Genomic DNA, 12,131 nt, shown 5'->3' with positions numbered 1-12,131 from the left:
CTTGATAAGGCATGGCTGGCTTGGGCTTGTGAGACAAAATGATTCTTTTTGACTCAAAATATTTTTTGTTACAATTTGTTCACATATGAATTTGACACATGACAAAATTTCTTCTTGACCTAATAAACCCTAGAAATATGAAAAACATGCTCTGACTAGAAAAATAATAATAATAATTTTCTTCTTTTTTCTATTTATAAGAAATACATATTGATACAAGTACAAAGATAACTATGAATACTGAACCTAGTTACATTTTTCAACACTCCCTCTTAAGAAGTAAGATATTCATAATTACACAACGAGATACAAGGACACTAAATTGAAATATTCTCATAATAATGGTTGGGATTGATAAGCCATCATCGAGCATAAACATCATAACCAAAATTGTCAATTTCAAAAATAACAAGGCCTTGACTGACAAGCTCTAAATCTCCACTAGATTAGAAAACAATTTTGGGAGGCACATATTTGGACAAAAACACCACAACCTCTCAAGGAACATACCCCATTCAGATGTTCACCAGGTATGTCCTTATAGGACTATTCTTATCTTGGATTCAAAATCCTCAAATAATATCAATCCTCTTTGACTAATTTTATCTTGGATGCCCTACCTCATCCTCATAGAGTATCTGTCCGCGAGACTACTTCTGTCTTGGATTCCCAATCCTCAAGAAATATTGGTCCAAGATTCTTATCCAATCCTCTATTCTCCCTACCATTTCCTTCACTAGAATTATGGTTGTTAGTCCTAGCCTAGTGCATGGAACATGGAGAATAAGTTGTCCCTCTTCACTCCCTCTCAACTAGGGAGGAGATATCCACAAGTCCAAGCTTGTCTCTCAAATAATCAAGCTTCTTATTTTGAAGAGACTTTGTCAATATATTAGCTACTTGTTCATCTGTGTATATGTTTTGTAGATTCAAAACCCTATCTTGCACTAAGCTTTGAATATAGTGATACTTCTTATTAATATGCTTTTTCCTAGCATGAAAAATTAGGTCCTTTGTAATTCTTACACAACTCTAGCACTCACAATGTATAATGGTAGGGTCCAATGGTCCTTCAAACAAATACGAATGTATCTTACTAAGCCAAACAACTTCTCTACTAGCTTCACTTGTTGCTATATATTTGGCTTCAACACTACTCAATGCATCCAAATATTGTTTCTTCCTCATCCATTAGATCATAGAATATCCCAAGCTAAAACATACATCGATAGTTATTCTTCCATCTACTTCATTCCCTCCCCAATTTGAATTTGTATAGACAAATAATTGTATGTCATTACTAGCATATATTAGATAGCCATGTATAGACCCACAAGGATATCTCAAAATATGTTTAGCTGATTTTGAATGATCATACCTTCGCTCCATATTGAATTGACTAAGAGCATTTACTGCAAAACATATGTTAGATTGGGTGTTCGCAAGGTACAATAAGGAGCCAATCAATTGTCCATAGGATGTGGGATCAATAAGGCTTGAATTTGAACTTTTCAACTTCTTCAAATTAGTGATCATCGGAGTTGTCACTAGTTTACCATCCATCATGCCAAACTTCTGTAATATATTGATCACATATTTCCCTTAGCCCAGATAGATCTCACTAGAACTATACCAAAATTCTAATCTCAAATAGTAATGCATTATCCCAAGGTCCTTCGGGTCATATTTTGCTACCAATTTCATCTTTCATTCTTGAATATGACATTCCATGCCAATTATTAGTAGGCCATCTACATGTAGTAGTATGATCACAGATTCATTCTTAACCATCTTGATGTAGAAATTGGGATCTGCAAAACTTTTGAGAGAACCAAGTCTTAGTAGATATGCATCCATCCTAATATACCAAGATCTATCTTCTTGCTTCAAGCCATATAGAAACTTCTTCAACTTAAAAATGTGTGTTTCCTTAGCATGAACTTCAAATATCCCATTCAGAAAGGTTGTTTTTATGTCCATTTGATGAGTGCTCCATCCCATAGTAGTTGTAAGAGAGACAAGTGATCTAATGGTTGTATATCTAGCTGTTGGATAAAAAGTTTCTTCATAATTGATTCCTTTATTTTTTAGAAAAACCTCTTGGCACAAGCCTTGCCTTATACTTGTCAATACTTCCATCAACTGCATGCTTAATTTTGTATAACCATTTGGATGTTACAATAAATTTGTCTTTAGGTCTATAAATGATTTCCCAAACATCATTCTTCATTATACACTAGTATTCTTCTTGCATTGCATTTTTCCATTCTTGATGTTCGACTACCTTCTCATAACTGGTAGGTTTTGCTTCAATAATCTTAGTCATGTAATTTGTATAATATGAATACCTCTTAGGTTTCTTGCTTTCTCTAAAATATCCTTTTTTTTGTTGCATGTCCTTCAACTTCCTATACGGTTTTCCTTAACCAAGCTAGCCTCTTTCTAGTTTCTGGGATGATGACTTGTTGCATGGGTTCACTAGGTCCTTCAATCGCTTCATGATTGGTTATAGATTTTGGAGTATTGTCATGTATCTAAGTTTCTTCATTTGCAAAGATAGGTTCTTCTTCCTCATCAGAATCAATAAGAATGTCCTTGTATTTTTTGTATACAATATTTTCATCAAATATGAAATCTTTACTAACTTCAATACGATGATCTTCATTTATGCAGACTCTATATACTTTTAGTGAAGTACTATATCCAACAAGAAGTCCTTTTTTACCTTTAGGGTCCAACTTCTTCCTTTTTTCCTTGGGAATGTAAATGTACATAGGACATCCAAAAATTCAGAGATGATCAAAACTTGGTTTATTTCCTATGAAACTTCTTCTAGGATAATTTCATTAAGAATACTATGAAGGATTCAATTTTGTATATATAATTCTATTACAAATGCTTCTCCCCATAAGAACTTGGCAAGGTCTTGGTCAGGAAGCATGGCTCTAAACATGAGGGCTTCACTGGGGGAGAAATACCATACCACGTGTGTTCGTATTGGGGGATATATATTGAGAAAAAAATGACATAATATAATGGAGGATATATTAGGGGTTAAGGATATTAGCAGGTACAAAAAATGGAGCTCAAAGTTAATGAAAAAATATAATGGGGAATAAAATATGTTAATGAAAAAATGGATACCTACAATATCTAGTGAAATTAAGGGTTATTTAAATTGGGAATGTGCATTGGGTTCATGTTGGTAGGGGGTTAAATAATGTGATTGTTAGAGGTATTTTCCTATATGTAGTCAAATTAAGTGTATTTTTTAGTATGACACAAACACACGTGATGTGAGAAATCTAGCACTGCAACATCTGATTTATTTTTCCTACTTATTCTTCAATAAGTTATTTATGAAATTCCTTCAAAAAACATTAAAATAAATTCTATTGTAGATATCACACTGTAATATAGAAACAAACACATGTACAAGAATCAACACATTGACACGGATATTTTGGACAATGGTCCCAGAAAAAACCCAATGTGGGAAAATCGATATAGCAAGGGAGGATTTTATTATTCAGCAATTCTTCAGTATAATGGGGTGCCAAATTGGCTTACCTACAGAGAGAAAAAATTCTCCAACACTTCTCCCAGTCCCAGCATTAGCTTGGATGACCTCTGCGTGGCTCCTAGACACTTTGTGTCAGCCCTGGGCCTCTCTACGTCACCCACGTGGGCCCTCTAGTGATTGCGCAGTGTCATGCTACCTCTGCATCTGCCTGAAATGCCATGTGTATGCCTCTCTTACCTCAACACTAGTCTCCTGTACCTGATCTCGTGTCTCTATTCCATACTTGCTGCCTCCTGATTGCTCACCAGACCACTAGTTCAAATTTCTCAGCTAACCTATTTTGGAGAATTTAGCATCTACGGATAAATACTAATTCACTAAACAAGTAGTTGTGCCTAGAACAACAATTTGAAGTGTTTTAGACTTTCCCTATAAGCAATAGATAAGAAGAGAGGATAAAAGGCCTACCTGTAGTTCTGATTTCCTCTCGTCTCCCTTGTATCAATTTCGTCACTCTTTCCCATACTTAATCCACTTGAAAAGTACCCTGTCAACATAATAGAAGACGAAAATCGATCAAAGCATACGATCCATTGAATATAAATGAAAGGAATTAGAAGCAATTTGTACATATAAGTAGTATGAAAGAACACATCATATGGAAAAATATTCAAACACTTTATTAGATAGAAGAAGGAATTACAACCATCAATGTCTGATTCAAAGTCATTCCTCCAGCTTGGATCCCATCCACATCACATCAAAAGCAAGACAAGCTTGTGGCATCACATCATTTGCTCCAAAGTCAAGTCTCATAGCAGCATTATCTCCTTACAATTCAACATAATCCAGCTCCTGATCACTTAGATGAGTGGTCAATTTATAGGAATATGGAGGAGGTTTTATCGTTAATGGTGACATTGAATGGCCTTCCATACTTAAAATTAGTTCCATGGAGGAAGGGATGAGAGGATAGGTTGCTCCTTAACTCATTTCTCATCCATTTTTGAGCTCATAGGAGTTGATAAGATAGGGAAACTTCTAGATGACTCCAAAAGATAAGAATATTCCCCAAACCCTACGTGAATTTCCCTCATTCTTGCCCATCGCAGGTGAAAGGAAGCCTAAGTGCTCTACAGAGCACCCTGGCAGTGGACTGAACTACTCTGCAGCGCACCTTCATAAGGGCTTACCTATGCTGGTCCCTCTAGAGGAAATTTCTAGATGTCTTCAAGTCATGAAACTGTCTAGGAAGGAGGCATTCAAAGGGTTGACTTGTTTAGGGCATGAAACAACTGAAATTAGGGTTTGATGAGCCCTAAAACACTGATCTGAATGTTGGTATTTGATGTGCCCAAATGGATCTGTAACAGTTTCCCCCTAGAGCATGAAGTTGGAAAAATGCCAATGTCGAATGAAATGCTTTATGATGTGATGAGGAGGTATCAAAGTGGAAGGTGACTTGCATCAATTACGATACATATATCATGATATTTGATTTACATGAATTGCTGAGGGAAGGCATACCCATGCTTGGCTTATAAACTTTCATTACATGTACATAAATAGTCGTCTACAGATATAGACCTGTGATCGGAATGACTATCAATGTAAAGCCATTGTACATATGATTTAGTACTCCTGATATCGCAGCCTAGATGGATGAAACTAGTTCCAGGGTCTTCAATCTCATTCAACCGCTCGTTTAAGTACGAGTCTAACCATGTGAATATGTGATCTTAAGTCAAACATGGGAAGACACCATCTGATTACTAGCTGATGATGTAAGTTGTTAACAAATGCGAGAGAAATCACTGATAATGATAATGATCCTCAAGGTACTGCAGCACATTCTGCATGGTGTGAATGGATGATTTGATGTCGAACACCATACAAATTCTTTTGGTCGAAGGCCATTGATGTATGCCTATCGCCAAAATTGAGAAACCTATCATTGATGCATGCAAGCCTCAAGGTACTGAATGGGTGTTTCTAAGTCAACTTCTTGGATAATGAGTTGATGTCGACAAAAAGCAACTGATCGCAGAAGGGTCTTGATGTATCCCACATCAACGACACGAAACGAGTGTAGTGATTTTAGAGATGGAATTTGACTGATGACACAAGGTTCAGGAATGGCGGTCATGAAAATGAAGGTTTATGGTATTGCAAAAGATGGATTTTTACTGAATGACTTCTCTTGAACATGTCAGCGAAACTAAAGTGAATTGGTAGCATTGACCCAAAAACAAAGTGAAGGATGGTATGATAGACCAACAGTGTGATAACCATCAAGCTAATAACCCAACCCAGATAGTCACGGTGATGGAGTGAAAGTATCATGTTCAAGAGCGACCTGCTACCATAAAGTGGTTTTCCCCTTTTTCCATTTTCCCCAGTCATTGTTGACCAGTAACTCTTTATTTTTATAAAGCTTGAGGAGGATAACATATGCTTGTTTTATAATTTCACCCTTTGGTCGAATCCATTGCTATTTGATGTTTTAATGATTCTAGTGAAGGTGAAACTCGGTCTTGTCTAGATGGACAAGTTTGTTGCTATTTGATGTTTTTAATGAGTTTAACGACAAAGATAACTTGGTCCTTTTCATGTTTAGAGAGTTTGAAAAGGTACAAAAAGAAAACTCCACAAGTTCCTTTTCATAAATTAATCTCTCAAGTCCGAAAAAGCGTAAAATAATACAAGAGAGATATCATTTCCAATCCGTTAACGAGCTGGAAAGGACAAGCGCTCAACAATCTTTTCATGTTTAGAGAGCTTGAAAAGACCTTAAAGAGGACTCCAAGTGGGTTCCTTTTTCATTTTTAACAAAGCTCGAAAAAGAGATAAAAGTGTGCATGGAAAGGATCAAAATGTTGATTACATGGCGAGAAAGAGAGCATGAAGAATAAGACATGGTTTCCCTAAACAACCCAAGTACAGTTGAGGCCTCAGGAATTGCGGGTTACTCAAATACTTTATGTTGTTCAAAATGAGACAGCAAATAGAACTATTGCAGTTCCTTGTTCGTGCATGGGATCTCAAAGATCAGACATTTCACTTTAGGGACAAGATGGTCGAGGCGAGGTGCCCCCATCTCACTTTTTGGATTTTCCCGTGGAGGTGAATCGGTGAGAGATTACATCAGACAGTTTTGTCGGCCAGGTATGCAACCTAGCAAGGATGGGAAAATAAATATCCCAGATTTAATTTATTTTCCTTTAAGAACGATCCTCTTCACAATCGCAAAATTGGCTAGCATTGCGACACTACATCTCGCAAACATATCTTATATGCAGTATGCACTGGAGTGTCTAGAGACAAAAGTTTTCAAATGGAGCAAGGTTGTACTTTCACTACTGAAAGAACAACTGACTAAGGTAAAAAGTAGTAAGACGAAGAATTTCTGCTATGGTTCGATATTGATTTCTTTTGCCTTAGAGAAAATCCCATTCATGCAACCACAACATGTATCATTGGGTGTGGCTGGTCCTAGAGATCCACATATTCAGAGGTGGGTTGAATTGATGACTCAACATGCTGGTCAGTCAACAATCATTTTCTCCACTGCATTTTTCAGTTGGCTTGAGCGACAACATGTCGTTATCAAGAAGCATCCATACTCAGGGATGGATTATCGTGGAGACCCAGTTTGATTCTACCAGTTGGAGCACAATGGGGTGCTATGGGTAAGTTTTTTAACCAAAGTGTTTTTTTTTATTTTTCAAGTTTCTACACGTTTTTTGTGTTTTTTAATGTTTCCAAGACTAAACTAAAATTACTCTTATGCATACAGATGTGGGTACTATTCGACCTATGGTACACCAATAGGTTGCAGGTAGGCTAGTACAGAGAAATATCGGGAGAGCAGTTCTCCAGGACTTGGATTTGGCCAAGACCTTAGTAGAGTTGCAGGATCACATAGAGGAATTAACCCTTGGCATTTTGGATATCCAAATTGAGGAGTTAACTATGAGGCTGCAGTGCCACACTATTGGTGTTCCTAACTGTTGGGCTAGGCTTTTGCGCATGATAGCACAGGTTGTGACCTGTTACCATGAGCACCACTAGATCTACTTAGGATATTTTGTGTGCATTTTTGAGTTTTTGGGTCAGATGACCAAATGTGTCTTGCGCACAAATTTTGTAAAAACTTTTAAAACAACTATCTATTTTACTTTAAGAGTTTTTATGGTTATGTGCAATCCTATTCAACTGATGATGTGAATTGAAAATATTACTTTTACATATGTCGCAAATGTCTATTTAACACATAATTAGCTAGAGAATCAGTTAATGTGTCAAGATTTTTGGAAATATGTCGATATTCAATGTGTTCAAAATGTCTTTCCAAAATACGAACTCTAAGGAACATATGAAAAATTGTTGGATTTCGGACAATATAAATGTTTGTTAGTTGTAGTACAACGAGTTTTGAGTCTAGCCTAATGATGATTCGTCGAATGCTAAGTGAAATGGCATTAGAGAGTAGTTCAATCAACGCGTTATACTCAACAATATTGTTTGTCGATCGACTGATACAAATCCCTTGAAAAATCACTAACTCGCCACTTGGAGTGAAAATGGCCCATGCTGCAGAAGAAAAATTCTACATACTACAACTAGCACCATCAATGTAACCAAAAAAAGGTTCCGAAGACTCTGACATCTACAGCAAATGCAAAGTGGATTAGTAACTAGATAAAAATCTCTAAAAGGCACACACACACACACACATGCAATGAAAGCATATATACAGTGAGTTTTACTACACTTAATCAAGCATAGTAACGTTTGAGGTATAGTCCGTTTCAGGGTTGTGACAATGGAATCCATCATAATCTACTAACTCATAGGCTCCTTTTGCCAGAACACACTTGAGAACATAAGGACCCATCCACATTGGTTTGAATTTCCCTGCTCCAAGTTTATCAGCTTCCTGATCATAAAGCAAGACCAAGTATCCTTCTGAGAAGATACGAGGCTTGATATTCCTATCATATTGCACCTTAATATGTTTCTTATGTGCTTCGTTAGCCAATGCGGCATCATGATAGGTTTCATCCAGATGGATTAATTCCAAGAAACGCGCTTCTTCTTCAGAAGTGTCAGGTAATAGGTCAGTCGCGAGTTTGAACGATGAAATTTCACATTGTATTAGTAAGACTGCTTCCAAACCATACATCAACTTGAAGGGCGTAAATCCAGTTGCATTTCTCACCGAGGTTCAATATGCCCACAAGGCAGAGTACAGGATTAAGTTCCAGTTTCTTTTATGAAACCCTATCATTCTTTGCAACATCTACTTCAGGACCTTGTTGATGGCCTCAACTTGTCCATTCGATCACGAGTAATATGGGGTAGAACTATCATGTGATAGTCCTAACTTAGCAGTCAACTCAGCCATCATGTGATTACGAAAATGTGACCCATGATCTATAACTATGGCTTGTGGTACACCAAACCGGGCAACCACATGGTTAAAAAAGAAAAGAGCAGTCGTTTCGCCATTGTTGTTCAATGTTGGCATCGCCTCGGCCCATTTGGTAAAATAGTCAACGGCGACTATAATATACCCATGCCCCCTAGCCGAGGTGGGGTTACATGTCATAAAGTTAATGCCCCATTTGGCGAATGGGCCAACAGCAATGACTGGATGCAATGGTGCAGGTGGTAATCTATTTTTTCAGTCATATATATGGCATGCATGACAGCGTCTGACAGAAATAATACAATCTTTAAATATAGTTGGGAAAAAGTAACCAACATGAAGAATCCTTCGTGCGGTTGCATATCCATATAAGTGTCCACCACAGGCACCTGAATGGCAATCATTCAATGCTTTCTTGGCCTCCTTGTGCGTGAGGCATCTCTGTAAAACCATATCGATACCATGATGGTAAAGGGTGTCGCCAATGATCAGATAATATTTGGCTTAGTGAAAAAAATGTCGCTGTTGCGAGTGAGAGGTATCTTGCCGAAAAGTTTGGGTTTGGAGATAAATCAGTATATCTTCATACCAGGCATCAGATGACGAAATTAGAAACAAAGACTCATCCAAAATTGATGCTTCAGATGTTGAATCGATGGAGGTCGATGGAAGGTCACATAGTAACTCAATAAAAACTACAGATTTCTTCGATTTAGACTTGATGAATTCAAAATCAAATTCCTGTAAAATAACTATCCATTTTGAATATTTGCCCCCCATCGATTGATGTGACAAAATGTATGTCATAGGGTTGCAATTAGAAATGATAGTTGTTTTCTGTAACATGATATAATGGCGAAATCTTTGAACAACTTGAACAACTTCCAAAGCTAGCTTTTCGACATAAAAGTACTTACTTTCTGTATCGTTGAGATTATGACTCAAGTAATAAATAGGGTGTTCAATCCCTTTTTCTTCCTGGAATAAAACCATGCCAATGGTTGTATCTGCAGCAACGAGATACAAGTAATAGTCATTTTGGTAATTTGGAGAATAAATTAATGAAGCTCTAATCAGGGTATCTTTAAGAGCATCAAAGGAAGCTTGTGCATCCTGATCCCAATGAAAGGGTATCTCCTTTTTCAAAATACTTGTAAAACCTTTAGCCATTTTAGCGTAATTAGGAATGAACCTCCTCAAAAAGTTGGCTTTCCCTTGGAGTCTCTGTAACTGTAAAAGATTTGAAGGTGGAGGCAAATCCAAAATTGCCTGAACCTTTAATGGATCAAGTTGAATCCCTTCTCAAGACACTACAAATCCAAGAAAGTGACCATAACCAACACAAAATGCACATTTTTGTGGATTGAGTCAAATCTTATAATATCGGCACCGTAAAAATATTGCTCTCAAGTGTTGCGGGTGATCAGTCTTCTTTCGTGAATGAGCAGGTAAATCATCAAGGTAAGGTTGAACAATGTGCTTGATGTCATGGAAGGCATAATTCATTGCCCTCTGAAATGTGGCCCCATTCTTCAAACCAAATGGGAGTTTCCTATAGGTGAATGTGCCCCATGGACAAATAAAAGTTGTTTTCGATTGGTCCTGTGGGCATATATTGATTTAATTGTAGCCAGAAAATCCATCCATAAATGAGAATATTTCGCATCCGGCACATTCATCAATAATTTGGTGGATAAAAGAAGTAGGATAATTGTCCTTTGGACATGCCTGATTTACATACCTATAGTAGATGCACACTCGTATTGTTCCTTGTTTCTTCATGACAAGAACAATGTTGGAAACCCAGTCAATAAGAGGAACAGGGTAAATAAAACCAACCCACAATAGTTTTTCAACTTCTTCTTTAATTGCAATAGCCTTATTTCGATTAAAAGGTTTAAACCGCTGTCGAGCTAGCTTGACATTAGGGTACATTTTAATTCTGTGTTCAGCAATACTAGAGTCAATGCCTGGAATCTCCTCGTAAGACCATGCCAAAATATATCTAAATTCATGAAAGAGAGTACGGTAATTATCGAGTTCCAATGGAGAACAAGATTTGCCAACATGAATGTTCTCTACAATATTAGGCTTGGTCAAAATATTAATAGAAATAATTTCTTCAATATTTGATAGGTTTTCCTTAGATTCGATTGTGTCTATGAAAACTGAAATCGATAAGAAATCAACAACTGACGGGTGGTTTAGTTAATTTGAATAATCTTCAATGTCATCTGGAAGGTGGGAACGATGATGATAATATTCCCATGGTTCCTCTCCTATCATCATTGATTGGATGATTCCTTCATCCATAGAATGTATACATGAAAAAGGATTCGAAGAGGTACCATATTCTAACGACCTATCTACCCATACAATTGTTGAGTGTGGATTTGGGTTTGCCACACAAGCCCGAAAGATTGATTGCTATGATGATTCAATGGGGCTTGATGGCATCGCCTGAATATTACTATCAACTTCAACTTTGTTGGTAATCCTCCTTAAATCAGATGAGGTGGAGGAAATCATGTTGCAAGTCTCTACTCTTGCCACTTCCACCAAATCAGATGGTGACGGTAGGGTAAAAGTACCCATTAGGGAAGAATCTTTAAGAGAGCTACTCCAACACTTTGAAGTGATATTGGGGGTCCGTATACCAATGGAATGCTTCTTGTAGCCTATGAACTATTGGCAAAGAAGGCTAGCTAATAAAAGACTGTGATTCCACCCTTAAAAGGGAATGCAATAGTATGAAAGTACGTGGAAACCAAAGCAGCCATAGCATATACCCAAGGCCTTCCCAGTAAAATGTTGTAATCGAGGGGTTTGTCAACTACCTCAACTTCAACAGTAACTGTTTTCCCCCCTAGCTCGATTTGCAAGTTACTCAAAATCCCACATGGAGTATATGTTCTTCCATCAAAAGCTTTCAACATGGTCGGTGATTGTGACAATGGTGGTGAACGAAGTGTTTTCTAGCAACTCATGGACATAATGCAAATAGATGCCCCCTTGTCAATAATAGCTCGGTGAACATTCTTATTGAGAGCTTTTACTTGAATTAGGAAAGCTAACTGCATCGGTAACTGTGGTGTATGTCCCGCATGGTTAAAAACCACAAGATTTGAATTTGTAGGATCTATTCCACCTATTGCTGACAGTAAATCCTGCTTCTGG

This window comes from Pinus tabuliformis, chromosome 1_2 (genome assembly GCF_031772625.1).
Source record: "Pinus tabuliformis cultivar Carrire ecotype Pingquan chromosome 1_2, CPIR1, whole genome shotgun sequence".
Taxonomy (NCBI): domain Eukaryota; kingdom Viridiplantae; phylum Streptophyta; class Pinopsida; order Pinales; family Pinaceae; genus Pinus; species Pinus tabuliformis.
The sequence above is the reverse complement of the archived record's forward strand: the minus strand, read 5'-3'. Positions refer to the sequence as shown.